Raw genomic sequence first — 15,290 nt, 5'->3', positions numbered from 1 at the left:
ATAAGGTCATAGGTTCTGGGATAAGGATATGAACATTTTTCCTAGGGTTTACCACTCAAAACCCAATACACCCAGCTGACTCTGGGTTTCCCTGGTCATAGTGACTGTTTGGCAGGTCATTTATTCAGAATGAAGCTTAGAGCTTCCACTGAATGGTTATGTAGGAAGTAATATTTTCTCCTGTGGTGACTGTGAGCAAGAAAGCCTATATGTAGCTCTTGCTGTGGCTGGCTGGACGCCTTTTGGTTGCCCTGATGAAAGCCAATCTGAAAGAGAAGTCGGCACAGAGGAAGGCAAAGGACAGAAGTCTGCAGAGGAAACACTGTGCCTGGACTGTGCCTGCATCCACTCTGCCTCTGAATTAATTAGGTGACCCAACAAATGTGCTTTACTTCTCAATCCTACTACAAAGCAATTGTCCAGATAGCAGGAGAACTAAGGAATAAACCGTACTTTGTGTACAGCAATTCTTACAGGATCATCGGAAGTAGATGGAAATACATATGCTAATGTTTCTTGAGTAGTCATTACATTGAAAGCAGTTTTAAATATTTTATATTGATTAATTCTCACATTTACCCTGTTTTCTCCCCAAATAAGAAATCTGCATAACAGATTCATTTAACTGCATGGTTTGGTTCAGGGTTCAGGGAGAGATGAAGAAAGAGGTCTAGGTGAAGATGGACCTAACCGGTGGGGAGATTAGCTTTGTCCTGTGGACAGGAGAAACCAATGGAAGGGTCGAGAGGAATGGAATGATGAGGTTTGCATTTGGGAAAGGTCATGTGGACACAGGGTGCAGATGGATTAACAGGTAAGAAGACCACAGAGGCAGTCAGGATAACCATTCAGCAAGGAATCTGCAGAGCATAATCCTGACTGGATCACGTTCCAATTCCCCAATCCTCTTGCCTTTCCTTACTGGAGGAAGTTTATCACAGTGGTGAAGGATACAAATCTTGGAGCCTGCCTGTCCAGGTTTAGGTTACAGCTTGGTCACTTCTCAGCCTTGTGAAACCGCTCATTATATGACTTCCATGTGCCTCAGCTTTCTTACATCTAACTAGGGAAAATTAAAGTACCTATCATGTGAGGGTGATGTGGAATAACATGTGGAACTATCTAGAAGAATGCCTTACCCAAAAAAGGGCTCTACAATATTAAGATATGAATCTTTTAATATTCTGATTCCAGGCACGGAGACAGCTGTACTATAGATAATCAATAAAGATTTGTTGAAAGACTGAATATTTTTACTTCAAAAGCATTCTATTTTTACTGTTAGAGAGGTTTATTCTTTCATGTCCACTCAGTTCAATCGATCAGTATTCACAAAGCCCCAGTATGACTAAAGCCCTTGCTGGTCACGGTAGGAAAAGTCCAAGGACTAGGCTTTAATCCCTGATCTTTATTAGAGAATATTGTAATGTATCCTTTCACAATTTGCATAAGTTGGTTCTAGTGGAGCTTTCTAGAACAACGCATAACAAATCTGTTCCCTCCTTTACATGACAGACTTTCCAATTATTGAAAACAATTATTCTGTCTACCCTCAATCTTTTTTACTTCAGGATAAACAATAAATATATACAATTCCTTCAGCCATTCCTCAAGGGACATGGTTTAGAAGCATTCAATCAATTTAATCATCCTCTCCAGACATATTTGAGTTTGTTAATGCTTTTCTTTAAATGCAGGGCTCAGAAGTAGATACAATAATCCAGGCATGATTGAATGGACAAATGGTGTTATGAGAATTGGCACCGTAAAAATGATGCTTATACTCGAGCGCATCCACAGAGAAAATGGGAGCATAAAACAGGGTACAGGTTACAGCCTCAGGGTTTCCTTCAGTCCAAGTAAGAGAGCATCAGGATCTAAAAGAAATTCAAAAGGAAAGGACTGTGCAATAGGAAGCAGATCATGATGAATCTGTGATTAAGAAACCAACACAGAAGATTATCATTGACCATTAAATGAACAGACACTTAAAATACATGAACACAAGAAAAAGGAATGGATTTAAGGAATAGTAGGAATGAGGGTTTACTATAAAATATGGCCAAAAATAAAAACAAGCAGAAAAATACAAAATCAGAGAAGATGACTTGGTTAATGTAGAATGTATTGAGAAAAAAAAAGTTTAAAAGACCAAAGAGATTTGGAAGAATGGAACTGAAAGATGAAGAATTTTCTAGCACTACCATTAGTCTGAATGTGTGTGTTTACTGTAGTGTGCAGTAAGGAAAGACAGTGTGTGTGTGTGTGTGTGTGTGTGTGTGTGTGTATGTGTGTGTATAGCTAAGACTATATATATATAGATACATAAGACTATATATATATACATATACATAGATATAAATATAGATATAGATATAGGTATCTCCCTGAACTTTAAATAATAATGGGGTACTGTGGGTACTATGTAATAATAACTTAAAATTTTATATTTGTTTCAATTAAAACAGGACATAAATTTTTCATGTCGACTACACAAAGTGCCTTTCAGGGGGAAAGTATACTTCATAAAATCTAGTGAATTTGGTGGGGCATTATGACTGACAAGAGCATGCTCTTTCAAAAGGAGGATAATACAGGACAGAAAGAGAGACAGACACAGGATTTTAAGTTTCACAGCAATTTCAACTTTTGAAAAATCTGAGAAAACAAGTAAACAAAACCCAGCAGCATTTAAGTGCTACTAGCAATGAAATGCCAGAAAGTCATTTTGATCTCTCCCACTTGCTTCTTATACAAACAGTGATTCAAATTAGAATGTTAGCTGCAATATAAAGCAGAGTGGGTCAAACTGGCTTTGGAATGTCAATTTTTATGGTGAAAATAGCCATCTCTGCATTTACTTAATGTCAAATAGCTAAGACTACATCTATGCAACAAATTCCTGACATAGATAATTTAGGGAAAGAGCTTGGCACAGCTCCATAGTCAACAACTTGCCTACATATATGTTCAAATAAATATTTTTATAGTGAGTCAATAAAACATACATAACTCCTATGGCTACTTGTTCTTATTTATCTAGGTGAGATGTGTTTTATGTTATCACCTATATATAGCATCAAATTCCCCCATCTGCTCATTATAGGAACAATAAAATCCTTGAAGTGGTATTGTATTTATATAGAACACAACTTCCTAATGCCAGATATGTTAGGTAGTTATTTCTGTTAATGATTAGCTAGAAAATCAATACACCTATTTGGGAGATTGATTTTTTTCTTCATTATATATTATCTAGATGCCTGATGTGTTATTGTATAATTTCTTTTATAAAAAGAATAATACAGCTTTCACCACAATAGTAAAATTCTATGGCTAACATAAAACTCTATAAAACAGTACAGGTGTATGCATATTCTAAAATGAATATGATTTGTTTCTTATAGATAGTGAAGTTTGTGAGCCAAGCATCATCACTAGCTTCAAGCAATCACATATGCATATTTATTGAGTTTTACTATATACTCCTTGTTTCACATTTTAGCCCATATGTGGCTAGCCTGCAACCATTTGATAGCAAAACAGCATGAACTCAAGCAGTAAAGGTAGTAATCTAGGAATCTTGATTTTAAGAAGAAAAATAAAGCTGCAAATACATGTGACAAAAATCATCTAATAAACTCTTGAGGCATATTCCAAGAATACATCACAAAAAACAGGGCTCAGGTAAAATTTCAAAGAAACTCCCTAAGGTAGTTATAGAAATAATATAAACACACAGAGAGAAGCCTAGAATCATGCCAACAAATCAAAACAGAATTATATATAACTCTGAAAATTAATATTCCAGAAAGTGAGAAATATAACAAAACATATAGAAAAGTATTCAGAAGTCTCAAGGATACTATAAAATTTATAAGTAACTATTGATGTTTTAAAGCTATTAATATACTGGCCAATTTTAATTCATTTGTTAGCTGATTGATGAAGAGGATTTCTAGTTAAATGGGGGTTGACTGGACTCAGTACTGATCTTTGCTCAAGTCCCCCTAAAAGAGATGAGAAATATAATGGCAAAGACGTAGAGAAGGAGGGAGAAGATGATTATGAGATAAAGAGAGAATCATAAAGTTTTAGAATGTGGAACACAGAGGAGTGATAACTAACTTAAAAGATGATAAAAGCTAAAGTCAAAGTGTTTCCATAGATAACAAGAAGCAAGATAACTGTGTGCCATAAAACCCAGGAAATGTGCAACACATTCCCCAGGACCCTATAGTTAATAGAAAGGAAAGAAACCAGAGAGCAATAAAAGTTCTCACAAATGAAAAATGAAACCAAATGAAAAAACTCATTATATTTAGAAGAGATAAATTAAAGTGATTTTTCAGGAAACAGTCTTAAAGAACAAAGTATTGAAAAACTGGACAGGAAAAATAAATAAATAAATCCAGGAAATAAAACTAATCTAAGAAAGTCAGCATCTAAATAATGAGAACTCTCGACGGTGAGAACTGAGAAATCAAAATGAGGATGATCGTGAGTGATATAAGTCAAGAAAACTTGAGGGAACTGAAGGGCATGAGTTTTCAGACTCAAAGAGATCACCAAAGGACTTAACATAATGGATAAGAAAGAAACATGCATCATCTTGACATTTCAGAACACTAAGGATAAAGAAAAGATTGTGTTTTCTGTCAGAGAGAAACAAGTAGATTCTATCCAGAGGATCAAGGACCATAATTGTTCAGACTTGTCAATAGTAACACTGGAATTTAGAACAAGGCAATGGAGCAAGAATGTTTTCAAGATTCACAGTAGAATGGGTAGAGAATAATGATGGGAGGGGAGGGGAGGGGAGGGAGGATAGGGAGGGCAGCAGAATACAACTGACACTATGATTGCTGTATGTATACACATGGCTGTATAACCAATGTGATCCTGCAAATTGTACACGTGGAAAAATGAGACTTCATACCCTATTTGAATCAAATGTATGATATGTCAAAATCATTGTATTGTCTTGAGCAACTAATAAAAAAAAGATTCTCCAGAAAAATGATTTTCACTTAAAATTCTATTATTAGCTACCAAATTCTTCTGAAGTCTCAATCAAGGGTTTATGTAGAACAAACATTTTCAGATAAATTCTTGAAAAAAAATTTACCTCCCTAAATCCATAGGAGGACCTAATAAAGCAAGGGAGGAAGACCAGAGGAAGAAATGGGGGTCCAAAAACCAGTAGGTTCAAAACAGGAATAAGAAGAGAAATATTTTTTTGGTTGGTAATGAAAGGATGACTGGCCACTGCAAACAGGCTTGTGGGGAGTGGGAGCGGCAAATATGTCAAACTGGAGCAGGAGCAGGACAGAGGATTGGCAGAGACTTTTTAGAAGGTAAAACTGGTAGATGTGTTGTTTGAACATCTAGATAGCATAGTTAGATAATGATGAAGAGTGAGGGGCATGTATATACAATGGAATATTACTCAGCAATGAAAGAGAATAAAATCATGGCATTTGAAATTATAAGAAGATAATGCTAAGTGAAGTGAGCCAATCCCCAAAAACCAAATGCCGAATGATTTCTTTGATATAAGGTGGCTGATTCATAGTGGGATAGGGAGAGAGAGCATGCAAAGATTAGACAAACTCTAAATAGGGCAGAGGGGTTGGAGGGGAAGGGAGGGAGTATGGGGTTATTAACGACGGTGGAATGTGATGATCATTATTATCCAAAGTACAGGTATGAAGACACAAATTGGTGTGAATATACCATGTATACAACCAGGGATATGAAAAATTGTGCTCAATATGTGTAATAAGAATTGTAATGCATTCTGCTGTTCTATATAAATTTTTTTAAAAAAGAGTTTGCTTGAGTCTGTGATAAGGACTTAGAACCTTGAGCAAACAGAAGAGCAAGACACTTCTAGCTTTAGGAAGAGTATTTCTACTTTTGTAGGAAAGGAAAAAAAAATAGGTGAACTTAGGTGCAAGATGCTAAAATGCAGTAACTATTCCTACAGATTCCAAGACCTGGCAAAATCTGTCTTTCAAGAATTGGAATAAAAGGACAGACTGAAGGGATGCTGAGCAAAGAAAATGGTAAGCACTTAGAGAAATCTAAAATATTTACTATTTATAAAAACAATAGACTCCAATTCATGTGAAAAAAGCAATAGTAAAAGTCAGGATAGGAGTGATCAAAATGAGAGCATTCCAGTATTTATTATTTGGGAAGAATGCATATGAGAAGTTCTGTAAAAGGAAAGAAAGAAAAAAAAGAGTTATTGGAAAAGTAGAGTAGAAATAAAAAATGAAAACAGAAATGAGCTCAAATAGATTTGTAATCGCAATAAAACTGAAAAGGCAAAAACTCTTTGGCTAATAAATAAATAAATCCAACCAGATATAATCTATAAGAGATAATCTTAAACCACAAAGACAGATTTCAAAGTAAACAGAGAATGTATTAATATTAACCAAGGAATTACAAATCACTGGCAAGTTGGTGTACCCTACTTCACTGTATAATCATTGCCACTGCATAATTATCACACCCCTTTTCAGCCTCCAGATCGATTTATAACCTTAATAATTGTCACTTGGTATAATTCGGTTCCTCATGTCACTTCAAAAGTAACAGAGCAACAACGTATTCAACAGTGGCATCTAGATGCTCATTTGTCCTCTCAACACACTGTGAGCCATGAGCCTAGGATTCTCTGCACACATGTACCATCAGTGTATTTCCAAAAGCCAACTTGCAAGGTCTGTCCAGAGGCTGCAGTACTAAGGGTAAACTCATCCTATGTGAATGGTGCTGGGGATGGTGCATCAGACAATAAAACAATAGCAGTGGTGAATCTTCCATCACAGAAGATTCAATGTTATAAGTCAATACTTTCCAACACTGTAGTAAATTTTTTCAAACGTAATATTTTGACTATTATGCATAAATCAATAAGAACTAATGTGTTAACTTTTCTTTTTAGATCAGAAAATGTCTGTTAAACTTTCACAAAGAAATTTTATGCATTGATTTGGACTATGCAATTTTAACATATATTAACAAGTATTCCATGCATCCTATTCTTGCATTGAAGACAGCTTAGTAACAAATGAATTTTTAAGTAATATCAGTGCATTTTTTATAAAAAGCTTCATATAATCGTCATACCCCTCTTTCTTACAAAAAATATTAGCATAAAATCTGTAAAAATCATGTGTTGAAATATGGTAGCTATACCACAGTCAGACAAAGCAGAAGTTAAAATTCAATGCTATACACAGATAGAGTGACTACACTTCAATAAAATATAAAATTCACTAGAACTATATCACAGTCCTACATTTGTATGCACATAATAGCATGTCTTCAAAAACATAAGGCAAAAATGACAGAAAAATCAAAGAATATGGATAAATCTATCATTAAATGGATACTTTTCCTAAGTTGGCATATTTTTAAATCTCTCTCCTTCAGTAATTGATAGAACATTCAGTCCAAATCAGCAAGAATAAATTAGTTGAAAAATAAATTTTAAAATATTATGTAATGGACACATTCTATATATTATTTCCAATTTCTAGAAAACATCTGTTATTTTCAAACAATAAAAATCTAAACAAAAGAAGTCACATATATGAACAGTAGGAGTCTATTCTTATTAAATGTCAAAGGCAGAAAAAATTAAACAAGATTTTGTTTGAGTTTTGTGCACCTATGCAAAACAAATGAATCCTTAACATAAAATATAAGTTGGCTATTTCTTGCAGGTGAGAATGAGAGCAGCCTGCAGAGGGGGTAGTACAGACAATATTGTTCCCTGAATCCTCCCTTCCTCGTCCTCCTGAACTGAGATGCAGGCCACTATTTCTGGTCCCTTTGCAATAAGGTGAAACATGAATAAAAGTCATACATACCACGGTGAGGCTTGGTCCCTACCAACATCTTACAAGTTCTTCACATTATCTTTCTATTCTCTTATCTGCACAGGAAACAGTGGAAGACTTCAAGGCACAGAAAGGCTGCAGAACTGTTAAGTGAAAGTTACATGGATCCCTGAAATCTTCCTGGAAGAGAATGTTTCCACTGATCGGCATCAGATGGTGACTTGAGTGGAAATAAATCTTCACTGTATGAAACAGTTGAGATGCTGTGTCAATCTCAGTGGTTACTCCCTCTTGACAAAAGCAGGAAACTTTGAGGACATGGGAAACATTCTTTCTCTTTATATTCAGAGCAGGCACACCATAAGAGTTTATTTTTTATTATTTTTAGAATTATCAATTTATGTAATTTCTGTATTTTATACAATATTTAATGCAAATAAATTAGTGACTAGAACTCTGAAATATCTGCTAACGGTGAAGTAAAGCCTTTTTTATTTCACTTTTTTTTTCTTTGAAATAATGTAATAAAAAATACTAAGTATACAAAATAGGAAAAGAACTTCATTTTTTTTTAGTTGATGATGGACCTTTATTTTACTTATTTATATTTGGTGCTGAGAATTAAACCCAGTGCCTCACACATGCTAGGCAAGTGCTCTTCCACTGAGCTACAGCCCCAGCCCAAGAACTTCATTTGATTAAAAATTAATAACTGCAAAGAATACCTGCCGAATTCTGTAAAATCTGGAGGGAAACAAGAGAAAGGTAAGAATTGATAAAACCATTCTCAAACCTGGAGCTGGATAGATTTTCATAAGAACAATATAGTCTCAAAAGTCTGTCCAGAAAAATTTAGGTTGGAACAGTGAGATCTGGGGCATAAATAGGCTATGTGGGAAGTGTATGTTTCCCTGTTGAAACTCAGAATGGCTGGGGACATGGGGCTGAAGAAAATAACACAGTCACTTACCACTTTTATTAGCTATGGAATGGTTTGCAAGCTGAAGCTACTGTGGGAGAAAAAGAACGGAAAGTTGTGACCACCAAATCACAACACAGACTTACAAGCTTCTGAATGTTCCAACTTGAAGGCAAATGAAATGATTTTGGTGAGACAGAATATTCTGGATAAGACCCATACCAGACCTGTAGACAGCCCAGTACACCACCTTTTGACACTTCACCTTGTTGGTCTCCTTCAAGAATGGAAAACTATCAGAAAAAGGTTTATGGACCAGAGACAAGGGGAAAGGGTGGAGGTAGGGGAGATGTGGATTAGGCACAAAAAATCAGGAAGAATAGTCCATAATGAGTTCTTCTAGGATGAACTTCTTATTAATGAAATCAGCTCTCTACAACATAAACCAAAATAACACAGAAAGAAAAACGGTCCTGAAAAGACTGATTTTTGAGCACTGCTTTCATTTACATATGAAATACAACATAATAATAAAAATTAAAAACCAAAATCTAAAACAAGAAAGGGGGATGGAAGGATACTACATTTGATTTTATTAACATATAGTGAAACTGGCTTTGGTGGGAGAAGTGTACAATTCCACCAAGTGTTATGAATGTATTAGATTCATTCAGAGAACACAGCTGTGCTAGATTTTATTTTATTAATGCTTTTTATTCTACTAGTGCTTTTTCTAAGTGACTAAGTAGACACCACAAAGACCCCAGTTAATCAATGACTCCAATATGTAATGATAAGAGGACTTCTCAGGTAAAGATTAGGTATTTATTTCTGATAATTATGAGTCTGACTATAGTCTAGGTTACTGCTGGTGACAAGATTCACAGTTCTACTTTGCAATTTCTTCTGCAGTTGCAAGGTTTTAATACACGTACAGATAGAACAACTACATTTGTCCTTTCTAAGACTTTAGGTACAATGACCTATTAAATATCATGAGTGAAAAATGGGTACTTACTTGGTCTGGAAATCTGCATTGTTTGCAGGGAATTCAAATATACTCATAACATCCAGAATTACTCCCAAGGCACAATCTTTTACATGGATTTATGATCAAAAGTTTCCATTTGTGCAAAGTCTTATTATCATATGTGTATATGCAATAAACTTAGAGTACAAATAGCTTCCAGCCAATAATTACCTACACAAATTGTTTGCATAGCTGCTCTATTTTAATGCCAAATTTTGTATGGAAGTCCGCCTTTCCTATTGCTATAAATTCAAACTTTTCACTTGTTATTCAGGGTGTTGGAACTTTTTGAAAAAATATGAAATAAAAATATATTAAAAGTTTAATAAGATCACTAAATTCACTTCCATACAGTTCTCTCAGGTCTTAAAACTCTCTCAGTAGCACTGTGGGTATCCTGGTACCCTTTGTTTCACCACTATTACAAACATGAGAGGCTGGGAATGGCAGAGGGTGATGGTGTCTGAGCAAAGCTATTATTACCTTTATTTGAAGATAATCAGAACTTTCTAAAGATAGCTCCTTCCCCATAACAATTTTTAGTATTTTCCCCTTATTAAAACAATACCTAGTTCAAATAAATTACTGATATTTGTGTGAATACAAGCTGCAAATGAATTACGTGTGTGTGTGTGTGTGTGTGTGTGTGTGTGTGTGTGTGCATTTTTTTTCAAGGAGAACCTACTATAATGAAATTTTGGACAATATAGGTTGTCAGTATCAAGAGACCATTTTTTTCCAGATTTTTCAAAAATTCCAATCCTTCTAATAAGGGGCACCATTTTTTTTCAGGTTTTTCAGAAATTCAAACCTTTTTGTTATTATGTGTAATTTTTAAAAATTTTGTGACAGAGTCTCGCTAAGTTGCTTAGAGCCTCACAAAGTTGCTGAGGCTGGCCTCCAACTTGCAATCCTCCTCCTGTCTCAGCCTTCCAAGTACTGGGATTACAGGCATGCACCATTGCACCTGGATATAGGTTCTTTTGTTAATATCATATATCAAAAAATACCTCTCCACTTCCTGTGGTTACATGAAAATACATACCCTGTAGAGCCCTAAACATTATCTTAGCACAAGGCAAAGTATTTCTGTAGGAACCTGAGTAGGAATGTGATATCATATGTTTAATAGTAGAAGGTATATTTTAAATAAATATTTTGAAGTTGAAATCTTTCTGAAGAAATAAATTTTTATTTATAAATTTTGTAAGAATTTTTACTCAACCTCATTTACTTTGTGCCTCACATAGTACTGATCCTCAATAACTATTTTTTTAACTAAAGGGAAAGTTTGTTTTTTGATATTTGTAAATGTATGCTGTTGGACCTTAAGTATGGTTTTCTAATACAGAAGCACTCACAGTGCTTGCTGCACTTCCTGACAATGTGCAGTTGAGAATCCTGCTGCATCTTAAATCTTCCTGGGATCTAGTCTACAATGCACATTGCATTCTGCTAGGTTGTACAGATTTTAGTAGTAGTCATCAGTAAATTTAGACTTATTTTTGTGGGCAAGCACCAATGTTTAGGAACATTATGGCAGAAGAAAATGATATATTCCCATAGATGCTTAATTTCCCCTTAAGGTTTCCCATGTTGAAAAGTTTTCATATATATAAGAAACAGAAAAAATAGTATTTTAATACTATCATCTTAAGCTTTAACCCCTATATTGCCTGCAACATATACTTTTACAGATAGCTTTTTCTTAAGTGTCTAAATATAAGTTGTAGAATTATTATGGCATGCTGAAGAAAGATATTTAGCTAGTTTAGGGGATACTAATTGGCTAAAAAAACCTTTTGAACATGCCAGCTCATTTCAATATATAAAAATTATCTCATCATTTGGACAGTTGGCTCAAAATCATAGAATATTTTCAACTTTTTATTTAAAAAAATTGTCTAGCATACAGAGAAGATCCACAATAATATAATGAATAGTCTACAAACTGAATTAAACAATTGTTGACATTCATCATATCTGTTTATCACTCACACTTTAAAAAGATTTTTCCTGAAGCATGGGAAAGTAAGTTGCAGTGCTCATGAAATTTCATCCCTAAATACTTTTAAGTATACCCTCTCCCAAATACATAATCTCCTATATAACTCCAGTATGATTACCACACGTTAAGGAAATTTAACATGAATATTACATTCATATCACGCCTTTGCTCTATAGACCATTACTCCTGTTGTCCCATTACTAATATCCTTTATAACTCCCTCTTATCCAGAATCCAATCAAGAAGAATGTGTTGCTATTAGTTGCCGGGTCTCCAAGTCTTCTTTAGTCCTGCACAATTTAGTCCTGACTCTTATTTTTAAAATAACATTAACATTTCTGACGTGTCCTGGTTGGTTGTACTGATGAACATTCACCAAGCTGAATTTGTCTGATTATTTATTTTTTTTGTAATTTGGTTCTAAACTTTTTTTGACAGAATATTGAAGAAGCAAGTGCATCCTTTTCCATGTACCATACCAAAAGCACATGATTTCAGATTTGTGATGTCAAGTCTGATCATTTGGTTTATTTGGTGTCTTGGCTTCTTATAAAGGTATTTTCCCCCTTATAATTAATAAAAATGATTTTTGTGACTATCCTTTCCCCAGCAACCATTCACCCAATATTGGAACATCTTTTGATTCTTCTTGCAATTGGTGGTTGCAAACGTAGTGTTACCATTCCATCGTTTCTTCCACTTATCAGCTTGTAAGCCTCAGTGAAGCAGAGCTATCCTCCTATCTACTCTATCTGCACATATACATACCACTGGAAGGTGGATTTTTTTCTTATTTAATGTGCTCTAATCCGTTACATATGTCATTACTTTTTATGTTCACAAGATCTCAAATTTGGCCAGCAAGAGTCCCTTAAACCTGTATCTTATGTCCCTCTGATATGTCCCCATCCATTGTTGAGCAATTCCTTGATTTCTGGCACCAGATATTCTAGAATTATCAGGGTCCCCTAAAATAGTTCAAGCAGGAAAGTCTTAAATTAGAAGGAAGCCAACCCAGCTCAATGTTATTGCAGCAATTTGAATGCAGCCACAAATATTAGCATAGCTCATAAAACATAGGAAGGATCTGTCAATCTATAGATCTCTTCCTTAACAATTTCTGTCCTAGTGTGAAGGCTTTGTGTAATTCTTAAACGTGTGAACCTTTAAATTATAATATACTTTTACATTATTCTTTCAACTTCACATATTTATTCTTATTTTAATTTTTGTTCTCCTTAATCTCCTTTATCTTCATATGGGAGCCATGTGAATAGTAAGTCAGAGGATTTGTTTTTCTCTTTTCTCTGACATGGGCACAGCTTAAACTACTGCTTCATGCTGAAATGTGTACACACAGAACAGCATAAACCCCCCTCAAAGTAAAACCTTTTAAAAACTCCTGAAATTATAAAAAATTTCACGCGCAATAGGAAATAGTAAAAATGCATGCCTAGGAATTTGTTTTGGAGGAGAGTAATAAACAGACCAGCCTCATTTTCTAAGTAAATGTAGTATTATTTAAGTCACCTCTGAACTGTGGAGAGGAAAGAGAGAAGAGGGGCATGATATTTGGGGAGGTCACGAAGAAAAAAGTGAGGCCTTACAGCTGGCATTCATTATTTATTTTTCATTGGAATATGAATCTGTGCAGTATGTATGTATGCATGTAGTTAGATAAAGAAAAACAAGTTCATCCAACATTTATTGAAGAGCTATTTCACTCTGTCCTTGAATCAGGCATTTGGGCATTTGCGGGGAATACAAGGACCATCAAAAGTAGACAGGTCCCTAAGTGGTTAATTAAATAACTACACAAATAAATGTGATTCTACAACTTTTCTAAGTGTAGTCAAGGATATGGACACATAAATACGTACATACTTTTATGCATGCAAATATATTTGTATGTGTATATAGATTATAAGAACATTTGATTCAGTCTAGTAGAGAAGAGATGGCTCATGTGGGGAACTGACATTTTAGTTATTTTTAAAGTGTTAACAAAGAATGAATCAGGCAGTGTCTGGGTATGGTGGTCTGGGACTGTGAGGATGGGAGAGAGCCTGGTAGGTAGAGCAAACGGAAGTCGGCCAGGCTTCTGAGGCAGAGGGAGAAGAGGAGCAGCAAGGAGATGAGACTGGGGAAGGCTGACCTCTCTGGGCTTTGCACAAGAACCAGGTTCCTAGTTTTAGACACTGTCTTGAACAGAGCAAGTGGTGTGTGCAGCCAGAGGGGTCATAAGGATTATATGTGCATTGTGACAAGGCTCCTCTGGCACCCTTCTGGAGGGTGGATGTGGATGTGGAGGGGAAGCAATGCCAAATGAGTTAAGATCCCCTGCAGTTACCTACCCAAAGGAAGCTGAAAGTGTAGACTTGGGCAAGGGCAGAAGCATGTGTGTCCTGTACTTTGGAGGCACAAGTGAAGGACTTGTGGAAGACCTTTGGGGTTGAAGGAAAAGGACTGTCAAGAATCAAACTTAGATTGGGCTCTGGGAAACCTGGAGGCTTAGAGTACCAAGGGCAGAGGTTCCAAGTTGGATTCAGACACAGTTCCCTTGATGTTTCATTGAGACAGACAAGAAGAGATAGCAAATACCTAAATGGGAATTTAGAGGGCTTTTCTGAGCTGTAATTAATTTTTTGGAATGTTCTACATTAAATTTCAAGCAGTTCTTACTGGGTATGTAACAGTGGTTCACTCTGCCTTTTGAAGATAGCCCTTGCTGCTTAGTTTAAAAGGGGACTGCTGTTTTCCCTTCCTCTTCTCCCTCTCCCCCTCCATAACCTGGGGGTGGGGAACAACACTACCTTTTCCCATCAGAGGCCAAGTTATCTCTCCTTGAACAAACACTTACCACAGGAAGAGATGTCACCAGAGGATCTGGGAAGTGACTATCTCCCAAATTAACAAGTGTATTTCAACACACCATCAGGGGACACCTGAAATGGAGCCTTTGAAGAGCTTCTTTAAAACACCTCTCTTCCTTATGGGCAGAACCACAGCCTTTGGGACGGGAGTCCCCTGTTCTTCTCCTTTTTTCTTTTTCTCAAAACTGTTTCCTTTTTTCTCAAAACTGTTTCCTCGTTATTAAATTGGCATGAATTGGCACCAGGGAAAAGGACTGAGCTTTTGGTAACAGGTAGCACTTGATGTCTGTGTAGTTAGAAAACCTTGGTACTTGGGAATTGACTGATTTGCAGATTCATTTCTATTCTACACAGTTATAATTCCCTGATATGTAAAATCGGAAAAAAGAAAGACAGACTTTGTTAGGGCGTGTATATATCCATAGGCTCAAGTTACAAAAGTGTTCGTGGTAGTAGTACAGGATTAGAATTTAAACTATTTAACCATTAGTACAATTTACGCTCCCACTACAAATAAGCAGAAAGATAGTAGCAGTGCATACAACTGAATGCTGGCCCTGTCAGAGCAAAGGAAACTTACTCTCTGAAAAAAAAAGTTCTG

This window comes from Urocitellus parryii, chromosome 13 (assembly GCF_045843805.1).
Source record: "Urocitellus parryii isolate mUroPar1 chromosome 13, mUroPar1.hap1, whole genome shotgun sequence".
NCBI classification, from domain to species: domain Eukaryota; kingdom Metazoa; phylum Chordata; class Mammalia; order Rodentia; family Sciuridae; genus Urocitellus; species Urocitellus parryii.
This window is presented reverse-complemented; position numbering follows the sequence as displayed.